This window comes from Xyrauchen texanus, chromosome 35 (genome assembly GCF_025860055.1).
Source record: "Xyrauchen texanus isolate HMW12.3.18 chromosome 35, RBS_HiC_50CHRs, whole genome shotgun sequence".
Classification (NCBI taxonomy): domain Eukaryota; kingdom Metazoa; phylum Chordata; class Actinopteri; order Cypriniformes; family Catostomidae; genus Xyrauchen; species Xyrauchen texanus.
In genome coordinates, this window is record NC_068310.1 from 19200563 (window position 1) to 19215188 (window position 14626).

The 14626-nt window shown below is 37.9% G+C and overlaps 1 protein-coding gene across 2 annotated transcripts in view; it reads left to right on the plus strand.

The window, feature by feature from the left end:
* Positions 1-4197: 4197 nt before the first annotated feature.
* LOC127628418 (caM kinase-like vesicle-associated protein) overlaps positions 4198-14626 on the plus strand; it is a 90714-nt gene continuing 80285 nt past the window's right edge. Inside the window, exon 1 of one of the 2 annotated variants that reach the window (XM_052105146.1) lies at positions 4198-4346. The gene's annotated coding sequence lies outside the window, so the exon portion shown is untranslated. Of the gene's footprint in view, positions 4347-7908; positions 7962-14626 lie in introns of those variants that run through there. The other variant, XM_052105147.1, reaches the window with a different exon arrangement.

The window sequence follows — 14626 nt, forward strand, 5'->3', positions numbered from 1 at the left end:
AAAATACTGTTGCCATTTTCATATATACAACATATATTTTCCCAACTCATGGTGGAATTTGAATATGTACATAATCTGTATTTCCAAATATATTCACTACAGTTTTATACAGGTTAATATATGGCCATCCGATTTCTGTATGGGTTAAGTACCACTACCCAAGCTAAAGGTCACTCTCGTTCTTATATGCAACAACATGAAACTGTAACAAACAAAAGTGAACAAATTTTGCAAATTTCTTTTTGGTACCACTTCTCCTGCTCTTTGTTTAAGGCTGAACATGGACCCATGCTAGCACACATTTTTAGATGCGCAAAAGACAATAGTGTGTGTAGGTGTGTAAGACTGCTGATTTCTAAGACCTACAAGAGGAGAGAAGAGGCTAATTGGGGACTTCCGTCTGAAGATAAGACAGCTTTGCGTCTTGAAAGACAAAAATAAAATAAAAATAGTGCATATGTTTAAGATGCTCATAAAAATTCTAATATAGATAGCAAATCGAGATTTCAAAATAAATGTAACCTTTTCCAAAATATCAGCAATCACAGGCTACCCCATATTTCTAAGAGCTCCTCACCATCATGTCTATGTGATTAATGAGTGCTCCCCAACTCACTTTAGTCAATGTGTGCTGGGATGAAAAGTCTCCAATCAACTTTCACCGACCAGCCAATTAAAAACTTAAAGGACAGCACTGTTAATGTGCTCATTTATTGGATCAATGACGCTCTTACAGTGCAGATCTTAACAATGCACTTAGTCATATCCTGGACTGAACAGATCCTTTTGTGATTTACCTCTATACTCAGTTAATGTTAGAGTAATCCCTGCCCTACATCCCCATTCAAATATAGCTTTATAATTAAGGCCATCTAGTACACGTGTTCAATAACCCATTAGCCTGGGAAACAATTCCTTTTCAGCCATATCGTATCAGAAAACAAGACTCTACAAGACACAAACATATTTAAAAGAATACAATTATACTGTCTATCCACAGTTTTGCATAGGGTATTTTTATAATTCCCTGTAGAGTGACGGCAGTCTGAATCCATACATGAATTCATGGACCAATACAGTTTCTATTGGTTTGTTGCATCTTTGTATTTTAAGGCAATACTTATTTTCACCTGGTTTATGAAAAGCAGCTCTTTACTCTCTGGACATCCAATGTGTGCAATTTCCATCTTCTAGTTACCACACAGACACATACATTCACAGTTACTAAAAAATGTTCTAAGTGGAAGTCTTTGTTACACAAATCCAAGGCCACAGTATGAACTAGTGTAGGCGAAAGCCAAATTTCCCTCTGAAATGCAGAAAAAAGACAAATATGTTTGCCCCCCAATAATGAATATTATTGAATATGTGCCATTTATCCTTTGATCCCTAATAGTGCAATACATGACCAGATCAATGCATATTAGCAAAACAATTCCTCATTCACATTGATTCAATACTTATTTATCTATATCAAACAGATTGTCATTTAAATTGTGATCTAGATTATATTGCAACTACATTTGGGCAATATAATTATTACAATTAAACTTAATGCTTGATGCAGGGACACTGTGTAGCTGGCTCAATGGGTGTGCCAGTGGTCCAATTATAGGTTGTCTAGAACAGGCCTGCCAGTGGGGCCATTTCATCCCTTTTTAAAACCCAATTGCTAATTATAAAGCTTTTGAATTCATGGACCATGGGTCAAAGACAAGACTGCCTTAACAAGGCTTTGATATATTTTATTTATTTTGTTGTGTTTTATCTAAAACATAGTGCAAGAAAGAGAACCACACTCTGCAGTATTAAGAAGTCTTCACCCAAGAATTGTCTCTCCATCATAATGTGCACAGCTAACTTTCTATTCCTTCAGAATATCAAGGTCAGACTCTAAACTCTCAATTCATGTATATGATGCTCTAAGTTGCTGTGATGAACTCCTGGGGCAATACATATGTTTAGCAAAATGAGTTTTGCTACGTTATGTTGCATTACCTTCTAAATCAGACCATATTGAATTTTTGTTCTGATCAGTCATGTACAGATATCAGAGAGAACGGCATGATTTTCTTAGGAAAAACAGAATAATTGAGCATATTCACATTCGAAAACGGAAGCCACACACGAACAGGGGTTAGTTCCTGCGTAATTACACTGCCATCTGTCTGTATCCCACTGGCACACTATAGACCTAGTACAGCATTGCTGGCCTGATCTCTGTTTGGTTCAGTGGTTCATCCCATTAAGAAGAGGTTAGCTCTTCTGCTTTATACGCAGAACCCAGAGAGACATAATGGCTACAGACTGCATTAAGGGGATGCTCTTCATTTCCCTGTCTGACTGATAAACTTCATAATGGCATGAAACCATGCAGATTACTAAACCCATCCATGCTGAGATGCCAGTATTATTACATTTGTGGAAGACTAATGGTATGTCCTAACCTTATCTGGTATGTCTTAACCTTAAATTAAGGTATAATTTAAATTTATGACATCATAAACCCCACAAAACTGCAGTGGGTCATAAGGAAACTCCAATATATAAACTCTGTACCCATTATCGGTGCATATTAATGCACCATAATGATATCATAATACTGGAATTAAGTGCATAAGTGTCAATGATGTGACACTCATTTTTGCTTTGGATCTACTAAATTATGCAAAAATACATTAAAAATGCAATTCACACAAACAATTACTTGAACACTCTTCTATGATAAAAATAATTTAGAATTTCAAGAGTACAGAGTTCAAATTCATTTGGATGTTTTTTCTGGTGATTAAAGCAAAAAAAAAAAAAAATAAAAACTGTCTAAGCTGTATATCTGTCCAGAGACAAAAAGAAAATTATATTTGCATAAGTTTGCATAACTAGTTTTAATATTATTATTTAAAAATAAGTAGTGAAATATTTTGTTATAAATAAAATATTATTAATATTTGAAAAACTTCTGTCCACCAAATCAAAGTCAGGTGGTGTAACCAATACTGGTAGCCATTTTTTTCGTCACGTGACAACCCCCCAATTTAAAAAAAAAAAAAAAAACAGCAGAGAGACCCCTTTATTAGACCCTTATACTGTTCATTTAAAAAAATAAATACAAATAAATAAGAAAAAGATTGTGGGGGCTGAAGAGGGGGATGGGGATTCCGTGATCCAGATGAAAGCAGAGATTATTTATTTCCTGGGGGTGAAAGAAAGAGAGAGGGAGGGACAGACAGAGCAGCATTGTCCTGTCAGAACTATGCCGATGACATTTTTTTTTATTGAAAGTCACATTTTGATCAGTTCAGATGACTCAGAAATTCACGGTTTGTTTACTTGTACAAAATACCTTAAAAAATTAAAACGTTTTTAAAATTGAAATTTCGATTAAGTGTGTATTAAAGGCGCAATAAGTGTATTGAAATGCCTTTTTATTTGATTGCTACGTAACTTTTTTATTATTAAAACCAACATTGACACAAATAGCCTATTACATTTATCCGAACTCGACATGTGTGTTTTAAATTAGATTTTTAAAAGATGTAGGCTATTATTTTTATATTATTATAATTATTTTTGTTTAAATCACGGACAGCCTTATTTGTCAATGACCCGTAGCCTAAAAAACTGAACACGAGAGCAGATGCAAGTGAGCGGGTTTCTCAGCTGTCTCGTGCTTTTTATCTGATGCGCAGATCATTAAATGATGTTTGTTGCAGTTTAATCCGCTCTTGTAATCCCGTCGCTCGCAAATTCACTGCAATTCACCGACTTTCGGTCAATACTTGCAAACTGAAGCATCCGTGAAAACGTGTTACTCAGTTCAGTCGCATCTGATTATAATGGCCAAATAGCAATATGCACCGCAACCGTGCAACAAGCATCCTCGAGCACTCAAAATCCCTCTCTCACTCTCTCTCTCTCTCTCTCTCTCTAAAAAAAAAAAAAATCCATTGGAGTGGTTTTAGAGCGCCGCATATTTTCCAAACCTGATTTCTTGGAACCGTTTAAGACAATGCGATAATATAATTCTCATTTTATGTATGTGTGTGTGTGTGAGAGAGAGAGAGAGATTGAGATAGAGAGCGAGAGAGAGCGAGAGAGAGAGAGAGAGAGAGAGAGAGAGAGAGAGAGAGGGGGGTCAGATGAAAGCAGAGATTATTTATTTCTCTGGGGGAGAGAGAAAGAGAGAGGGAGGGACAGACAGAGCAGCATCGCACGTCGATAGTCTTGTCAGAACTATCCGATCATATGCGTCTCTCATTAGAGAGCTATTGATACCCAATCAAGTGTCTCTTCAAAGTTTGGATTCCTTCATCCAGCCTGTGCGTATTCTGTGCCAACCCGAGCAGGTAAATAAAGTTCAGATGTTTTTGTTTATCGGCTTAAACCTTTGTTTGTCTTTCCTTTTAACCTTTTCCTCCATCGACAATCCAGACTGGAAATATTAGCACAGTAAAAACAAAGTAGGACATCACGCTTTCTTTCTTTTAAGTCGAACCATGTAGCTAGCCGTCAATTAAGTTCGTTGATTAGAGTTTGTGAGGGAACATGATGACGGCAGTCGTGAATATGTCTTATGAAATATAACCTGTCGATGAACGCGTCTATGTGTTTGAGGGAGAGATATGCTCTCTCTTCGCGTTATTGCCTCCAGTGTTGCCTTTTTAATATTCCTGGAATAATTACAAAATTGACCGCATTTGCAGCTGAAAGTTGTTTAACATGTGAATTTAATACTTAAAAAGAGTGAAGATACAGATAGGATTTGTATAGTTTAGAGAGTTTATATACGGTATATGTACAGTATAGCAAATGTTCTGACAGTTCTGTGCTGTGTTGTTGGGGTGCAGGGTCATTTTTTAAATAACCACTGAATTATTAATAAAGGACAAATTGTGACATAAGCCCTTCATGGGCTTTTTAAGATTATTTTCACATTGAACAGGGTTTTTTTTTTCTCTTATATCCTAAATATGCAGATCACCTCTTGTGCACTTGTCGCATATTTTCCTATTGTCATGTTGTCCTTGCCATTATACTAAAATATTCAGCAGTTATTTAGTAGTATTTATTAAGTAGGCTTAACAATAGAGAACATGTTTTATGGCTAAGAGAATTTCAGGGTCAGTAGCTGTAGCAAGGCTGGTGATGGTGGTTGTGTGTGTGTGTGTGTGTGTGTGTGTGTGTGTGTGTGTGTGTGTGTGTGTGTGTGTGTGTGTGTGTGCATTCTGATATGTAGGGAATGCATAATTAAACCAAAAAATAGGATACCAGAACGTTCTGAATGGTGACTTTGTAAATTCCCAATGGAGGTACTGCTTGAAGCTGATTTCTTTTTCATTAATTTGCAACAAATTGTGAAACCATTTTTGGAGTTCCACATTTCTAGTTGAAATGTTTAACTTTTTTGTTTAACATTCACATACTTAATTTAGTTTTTTCACTCTGTCTTATCATTAGTGCTAATGGGCTAAAGCTTTGGCCAAATACAGACGTGCCTGCTTTCTGTGGCACATCAAGTTCTGTATTTATCTAATTTTGTCAATATCCAAAGCAGTTAGAAATAAATTAATATTGGTTTGCAGTCAAAAAGAAAAGTGAGATCATTTTCGTAATATTTCATGAAATTGAGCTAAATGGCCTAAACTGAAGTCATGAAAATTTGGGAATCATTAAGTGTTTGAGATTTTTATTGTTTTACATTATAATGGCAAAGCCAATCTGGAAAGAGCACATGTAATAGCAGTACTTCTTTTTAGTATTGTCTAGCCAGAATCTCGAATGTTAGCATGCAATGAATGAGCATGAATCTTCTGGAGCTCTTGGCTGCAGGTCGTAGCTGTTTTAACAGAGATAGTTTTTTATGCCATGCCACATTTAAAGAGTCTTTGAAGCCAGAGAGGTGTTCGTGAAAGTGACAGACGCACCCACAGGTGAGCTGTGAACTCGACTGAAATCTTGCACATTTTCTTAACACATTGCAGCATGATGCAGGATTTCCCAACTAACACTCATTTACAGGATTTCACAAATGCTAAGCCTCTGGAACAGATCTGTTTTAAATGGTTAATGGCTGTGATTGACTTCTATATGGAATGAGCCAAAACTGCTTGAGTAGGAGAGGCTGCAAAATGGGACACAGCGGATTAGAAAATAAATTAATAAACAAGCAATACAAATAAAATTAGTTAGTATGGAACTGGGATTAGCATGATTGCAGTGGAATTGCATTAGAATAATTTATTTTATAAGAGAAAAATTAAAAAGGGAACGAGACTTATGAAATGCAAATAGAGCTGTTGGTAGTCTGGTGTTGAAAATGCATCCATATTAAAAAGAATCTTATCCACCCAAAATAAATCCACTTTTTGGCTAGCATTCAATACCATTCAAGATATCATGGTCAGGGTCAGATATATAGTGGATTACTAATCTTCCCCAAAAATAAGACAAACTTCAGAAAAAGGAGAGTCCTAAAAGTAGAGTACTGCATTTACATTTTTCATATAGTAGACGCTTTTATCCAAAGAGACTTACAAATGAGGAATACGACAGAAGTGATTCATCATAAGGAGGCAGTAATAAGAGAAGTGCTAATACAAAGTTGAAAATGACTCAGAAAGGCACAAGTAGAGAGAAAGGTGAGAGACAGTGGCAAAATAATTGAGTTTTATAAAGGAGAAGAAAGATGACAGTATTTTTATTAGTGAGATTGGGTGAAGTGCTCACGGAAGAGATGCATCTTTAGATGTTTCTTGAAGGTGGCTAGAGAATCAGCTGCTCTGGTATGGTTTGGCAGGTAGTTTCAACAGAAGGAACAGTTGAAGTGAAGGTCCATGAAAGTGATTTTGTGCCTCTGTGTGATGGCACCACAAGGCGCCACTCACCCGCTGATTGTAAGCTTCTGGAGGGCACGTAGACTCTAAGTATTAAGTGTATATAGGTTTGGAAAGCCTGTGGTTGTTCTGTAATTGGGCATCAGTGCCTTGAACTTGAAGCGAGCAACCATTGGCAAACAGTGCAGTTCGATACGTAATGAAGAGAGGTGTGACATGCACGCTCTTGGGCTCATAGAAGACTTATCTTGCCTCTGTGTTCTGGATCAACTGCAGAAGTTTGACTGTACATGCATGAAGTCCTGCCAGAAGAGCATTGCAGTAGTCCAGTCTAGATATAACAAAAGCCTGTACTGTACAATGAGTTGTGTGGCATGCTCAGATATGAAGAGTCAGTGTAACAGACTTTGCTGTGATAAATCTTCTAATTTGTTTTGTATACATTTTTGATAGTTCTGTGAGTTTAAATAGGTTTAAGAGATGCATTATCTGTCTTACTAAGGAGGGACTTTTATTTTGACGGGTATTATAGTCTAGGGAGCTAGACGGGCAATGAAAAGGAGAGCACACAGTTCATCAGAGTTGTTTCGCAGGCTATAAACTTTGCACTTTGTTAAGCACCCCCCGAAAAGGCATAAGCTCTTACTGTAAGGGACACCGCCCGATTGATGGACCAAGCTTTACTGTTATTTTTCTAATGTACAGAGCAAATCTGCATGATCGGGCTGTTCTTGTGATGTGGTCTTTGAAGTTCAACTAATCGTCAAACATAACCCAAAGATATATGGCTGTCCTGGATGTTGTAATTGTTGGCAAGTCAAGTTGAATGATAAAGTTATGATGAACTGCTGGGCTCACTGGAACTATGCGATGCTTCATCTTTGCTGGTTGAGTTGGAGGCGGTGTTCTTTCATCCATCATGGAATGTCTGCCAGGAAGGCTGAGATTCGTGCAGCTACTGTAAGATCGTCAGGCTGGAATGAGAGGTATCGTTGTGTGTCATTGGTGACATCATGCAGATGGAGAAGAGAAGGAGCCCAAGCACTGAACCCTGAGGTACTCTGGTAGCTAGTTGGTGAGACTTGGACACGGCTGCTTCAAAGACACCCTGAAGGACCTACCTGTAAGGTAAGACTCAAATCAGCCGAGAACGTTTCTTGTGATGCCTTTTGCTGTGAGGGTTGAAAGGTGGTTGAGTGTCAAAAGCAGCAGATATGTCCAGTAGAACCAGGTCCAGTATTATTCTAAGATGTTTTTGGAACTCTTTTATACTTAAAACTGAAATTCAATATGAAAACCAATTTCATATTTTATTTCCTTTCAGCAAGAAAAATATTTTGTGGAAATTAAATTTGTATCCATCAGGACTTGATTGGTTTATGAAAAATGGGTGTTCCATTCCAGAATGTAGCCAGACCTGAATGCGAGTTTGCTAAAACAGTGACTAAGTAGCTTATTTGTAAACATTATCCACATGGCCCAGATAATGACAGCAGAAAAAGAACGCCGTTTCAGAGGAAAAGCAAGTTATACATTTTAATTGAAGATTATGAAGACAGAAATATTTGGAATAAATTGCACCTATTAATTGTTTGCAGTAAGACCAGGAACATGCAGTTCTGAACATACATTAATAATGTAAATAGAGTCTGGTCTGTTCAGAGGTTCTCTCACAAATGTGATTCAGAGACATGTGATTATTCCTTGTACCCTACTCAGTCAAGCAGTGTTTGGGTTCAGATAACTTTTGAAATGTAGTCCAGTACTGATCACAAATTAAAGAACTAAAATTGTAATCATTAATGCAATCATATAGATAAACATTACGTAATTGAACTGGATACAATTGAATTTTTTTCTATCCAATTCTCAATGTGCTCTAGGTCCTCGTGGTGGCGTGTTGACTAACCTCATCCCAGGTGGCGGAGGACGAATCTCAGTTGTCTCCACATCTGAGACTGTCAATCTGCGCATCTTATCATGTGGCTTGCTGAGCGTGTTACCGGTAGAGACATAGCACGTGTGGAGGCTTCATGCTATTCTCCGTGGCATCCATGCACAACTCACCACGTGCCCCACCGAGAGCGAACCACATTATAGTGACCACAAGGAAGTTATGTGACTCTACCCTCCCTAGCAACCGGGTCAATTTGGTTTCTTAGGAGACATGGCTGTAGTCACTCGGCACGCCCTGGATTCGAAATCGTGACTCTAGGGGTGGAAATCAGCGTTAAACTCGCTGAGCTATCCAGGCCCCCAGTTGGATAACATTTTGATTATCATTACATGTTTCACTAAATCCGATCTTTAATTTTAATTGTATTAAGTACCAATTAACACTCATTTCATTAAACATCCATAAACATGCTGTTTGACAGTCACTGAGTAAAACAAAAGGTTTGCTGCTGGAAGAGGTGTTAGAGAGGCCAGCAGGGGGTGCTCACCCTGCAGTCTGTGTGGGTCCTAATGCTCCAGTATAGTGACAGGGACACTATACTTTAAAACGGCACCGTCCTTTGGATGATAATTTAATCCATGGTCTTGACTCTCTGTGGTCATTAAAAATTCCAGGACACTTCTCGTAAAGAGTAAGGATGTAACCCCGGTATCCTTTCCAAATTCCCCCAATGGCCCTTCTCAATCATGGCCTCCTAATAATCCCCATCCATTAATTGGCCGTATCACTCCACTTTCTCCTCTCCACCAATAGCTGGTGTGTGGTGAGCGTACTGGTGCATTATGGCTGCTGTCGCATCATCCAGGTGGATGCTGCACGATGGTGGTGGTTGAGGAGAGTCCCCTGTTCACTTTGTAAAGTGCTTTGAGTGTAGTGTCAGAAAGCTCTATATAAATGTAACATTCATAATCTGATTATGCACATTTTAAAATGTAATGTAATTATAAGTACTTGATTTGTGTAATACGATTACGTAATCCTGATTGCATGTAATCCATTACTACCCAACACTGCTGGCAAAATTCAAATGAGGTAGCTAACTAAAATGACGAAGCTGAGGCATGATTGTTTCTGACATCGCCATGAAATTTCACTCCCTTTATATATGTAATGATGGTGTGGAAGTAGGAGAAGGCAGACGGGAGTGTGGATCCAAATGCGGGCTTTATTGGAACAAAGAACAAAATAAACAAAACACAGGAAAAAAAGAAAGTCCTCGATGGGAAAAAGGGAAACTAAATTTATTTATTTATTTATGCATTTGGCAGACGCTTTTATCCAAAGCGACTTACAGTGCACTTATTACAGGGACAATCCCCCCAGAGCAACCTGGAGTTAAGTGCCTTGCTCAAGGACACAATGGTGGTGGCTGTGGGACTCGAACCTGCGTCCTTCTGATTACCAGATTACCAATTATGTGCTTTGACCACTACACCACCACCACTCAAGAGGATACGGAGGGCGGAGAACAACAGGGTAACCACGAACGGACAGATGACACGACAGGGTAACCACGGATGGATAGATGATACGACAGGGTAACCACGGACGGACAGATGACAGGGTAACCTTGAGCGGGAGGACAGACCGGTAGGGAACACGAAGAGAGAGTAAGAACATGTGAGAGCGGAGACATAGAACATCAACGAACGACAATGGGAAGGGGAGAAAGCGGGGTTTAAATAAACAGACAAGGTAATGACAAAATAACAGACAGGTGCGGACAATAACACAGTGATCAGGGCTGGGAGCGTGATCCGGGAATTGTGGGAAGTGCAGTTTCACACACGGACAGTGAGACTCAGGGCGGACAACAGGGAAAACGTGACATGGAACGGGATCGGTGATGGGTGAAACGGAAAACTCATAGCGGACAACAAGGAAACGTGACATAAACGTGATTAGTGAAACAGAGGACATGGGGCAGACAGACACAGGAACGTGACAATATACAGCAACTCTGAAAGATGACATTGGTGCAAAGTGGCATTAGGCATTGATGAAGACAAATATAACAACCTAGTCATTATGCAAGTAACCAAAGTAAATTTAACATACTCATTCACTGGTAATTTGACATGACGCTGCATTGAAATCAAATAAAGGCACTCCAAAGACTTCTGATATGCTGAATGTCAACATCATTATCTTTGTTCCTACTGGATGGAACTCTAAATCAATTCAGCCCTCAACCTGAATTCTATCACATCCATCTACTCAACAAATTAAGCGATTTATGAGAGTAAAAGTGCTGGCAGCCCTGAACTAGTCAGAGTGGAGAACCTCAGCTAGAACATATGCTAGCAAGTTAGCATTTTTCACATGGATTGTTAACGGAACGGAAACATGTTTTCGTGGTAAATGACACATATACTACTTTTCTCCATAATGCTAGTAGAGGGAACTAACAATCAGTGAGTTACAATTGAAGCTGACTGTCTATATGCAATTGGTTATTTATAAACATGTTAATGCCCATTAGTAGTGTGTCACACATTGTTTTCACCTCTTGGCTGGTGCCAATTAAGAAGTTGCTTAATTTCGGGACTTGTCGCAGAAGCTTTCTTCAAGATCTTCCAACGAGACAAGTGTATTCAGTGAAAAATAATGCATATACACATACATAATACACTGTCCATTTCTGTTCATTTTCAACTTCAACCAGTGAAACACTACATGCACTTCAACTCCTATAGGGTACCTTGATGTGAGTCTACATAAAAAAAGCACTTTGAAGTTAGATTTGTACCTTTTGCCCACACACTACACACCTCCCACAAATGCATTTTGTAAAGTATGGATGGATGGGTGTATTTCTGTACTCCAGGCACCTAAAGTCTCTTGTCCAATAGTCAGCTCATATGCTTTGATATGCTGTTTACAGTTGAACAAATTAAGTAAACACTTGTTAATAAATATTATCCTGCAACAAATGGGCTGTTCACCTTGACGGATTTGTGTAATCTCTACGAACACTCTTCAATAATGACCAATAAAATAGGATTTGAAAAATTTTAGTGAGACATATTCCCATATGTTTAAGATCTAGTACACAAACAGCATTATAATTACAATGAAACTTTTCGATTGTTTACAAATATTATGGTAATGTTTTAAGCATAAATCTATCAAAATATATTCACAAGAAAAGAGAAAAAAATTCCAGTGGAAAATACATTTTATTTGAGAAATGTAAATAAACTTACACAAATTCAAGATTTATTTACAAAATAGTAAATTTATCTAGTTTTAAAGATGTTTAGATATTTTTTTTACTGGAAAACATGAATAAATACTGATAAATAAAATATTTCTTTAGCAGTGCCAATTCAAATGTATTAGTACTGCATGCCTAAGCAGCATGGCATGGCATAGCAGGAGCGTAAATATCCACCAAGGATATTTTTGGTGAATTTTGCAGATTTTACAGATTTTCTAGTCTAATTTGGAACATCAGAAAATGTGGTTAAAATGCTCTGTAAACCTATTTATTAACACTGTACATAAAACCTTTGCGATATAGGATTGTTTGAAGCAGCAAAAAAATAAGCTTAAGTTACACACACAGTGACAAGGCTTGCAAACATCACTTTCTATTCAGTAAATATAATCTTTATAGTTTTGTAGATTGGATGCGACCAGTTGAATGCAAATGTTATCACTCTCTTCATGTAAGTTAAATTTCAAAACAAAGTTAGTAATAATTTTGTGGAATAAAAATGGGTCACTCCCAATAACCATTTAATAATTTATGGATGCTATTAATGTGTTAACCTAGAACAGACTGATCATACTGTGAATTCAGCAGCAGGGGGTTGAAAGTTCTGCTGCTTAAATCAGTCTTTGTTTACTAAAATTCGAACCACTGCCCCCAGTGGCTGAGGCTGAGGAAGTGTTGTTGACGTCAAATCTCACAGGGTGGGGCTAAATGCGAGTTGTATTTTTAGTTGTAAATTATGTTATACCGTCAACAGCAATGCATATTTTATTTGCCCTTCTCTCTAACCCAAACCCCAACTCTAAACTCAACCGTCTGTAGAGTAAAGTTTTTATTTTATTGTGAAAGTGCAATCTCTGAATCACACTCATCATTGTTTATTTGAACTTCTTTTGATTATATAATTACTTCCTATTTTCCATGAGACCAAAACCTATGTCGCAGAGTTTGCTTGCTCTATATGCAATCAGTAACTTCATAGGAAAGGTGAACATGTTGGAATTGATGAAAAAATGTCTGATGGGGGATGATGCTTGTCAGTAATTTGGGTGATGGGAGATGGTGCTAGTCAGGAATTCAGCAGAATAGGATCGATTTCAGGGAACGTAAACAGTTGGAAGCAGCATGTCGATTTCCTGTTATCATGCTGCCTAGTAATCACTTTATTTTCTGAATAGAGCTTTGGCTCTGGTACCAGCAGAAATGCTGTTAGTGTGGAATTGAACTTGTTTGAGATGATGCTGTTCATTATTACTATTAGGGGCCCCAGTCCACATGCCCTCTTTGCACACCAGCTGAGGTTATTTTACACTGCCTTTCTGTGAACCTTCTCCAGAGGGCATAAAGAGTTAATTTTAGATTTTAAAGTACTGATGAGATACCATACATCTATGGTAGCAATGTTGAATGCCAATAAATTCCTCCCCCTGTAGCACTCTTGACAAACATATTAAAGAAAGATAATGCAATTAAATTTTTCACTAATATGAAGACGTGCTACAGCAGATGAGTTAGTTCCCCTTAATACCAGCACAGCCCAGGCATGGAACCGTGATGATAGCCCCTTCAGCAGGAACTAACACGGAGCAAAGTGGCAATTACAGCGTAATTGAGATACGCGGAAAACTAAGCCATTATGAGGGTCATGTACCCTCAGTCTTAACACACACACACACACTCTCACACATGCACACACACTCATTCGCTCTTTCTCTCCATCAAATTACTTTTAATCATCTACATTATATAATTTCAAACAGTTCGGCGAGAAAGAAATGATCGTAGAAGCTTTCCACCAACTGTACCTCGCCTAGCTACCTTTTTCAGCATAAGTTTGTTTCTGATTGCAGCTTCTACTTCACCATTTGTGACAAAACAAAGCAAAAAAAGAGGGAAACATAAAAGGGGGGTTGGTGGTGGAAGCAGGAAGCATGGCTTTGTGATCATAATACTGTTTGCAAGTTGAAGCTATCCGCATCACAATGAAAGCTGGCGCTTTTGTGTATTTCTTTGTTATGGGCTATGCTTTCTATTACATTCAAAGTGTAATAAATACATAAGGGACAGAGAAGCAAACATAAATCAGTGATGAGGACTCTTCTCGGTTGCCCTGTTTTGTCAGCCATAACTCCCAACTTGAGAATAAAGTGAGGCATGTGGCTAAGAAGAATGAAGAATGAGATGAGGTTGAGAAATAGATGAAGCCTTTGTCATTGAAGGTTTGATCCTCATTTTGACAGCAGTTCTATCCATTTTCCTGTTGTTTTAGTACTGGTCTGCACTGCACCACTAATCCTCAATTTTCTATTTATTTATCTAAGGAGGGAAATATCGAGGTTACAGTGCCTCACTGAAATCGAGGTTACTGTGAGGCACTGATATACATGAAAATATTCCTTTTTCACAACAGTATGTGTGTAAATCTGAGTTTCTGAAATTTTTGTGCCAACCAACATGTTGATAAAGTTTACTGGACAAATTGGAAAAAATCTGGTCATCTCATTTTGGTGTTTATCTTGCTCTGTAACGCAATGGTCTATGCATTATAATGTGATATAATATTGACACAAACTGAAAAACGTGTGTTCTGTTTAGTTGCTATTCTATTTTAAAACAATA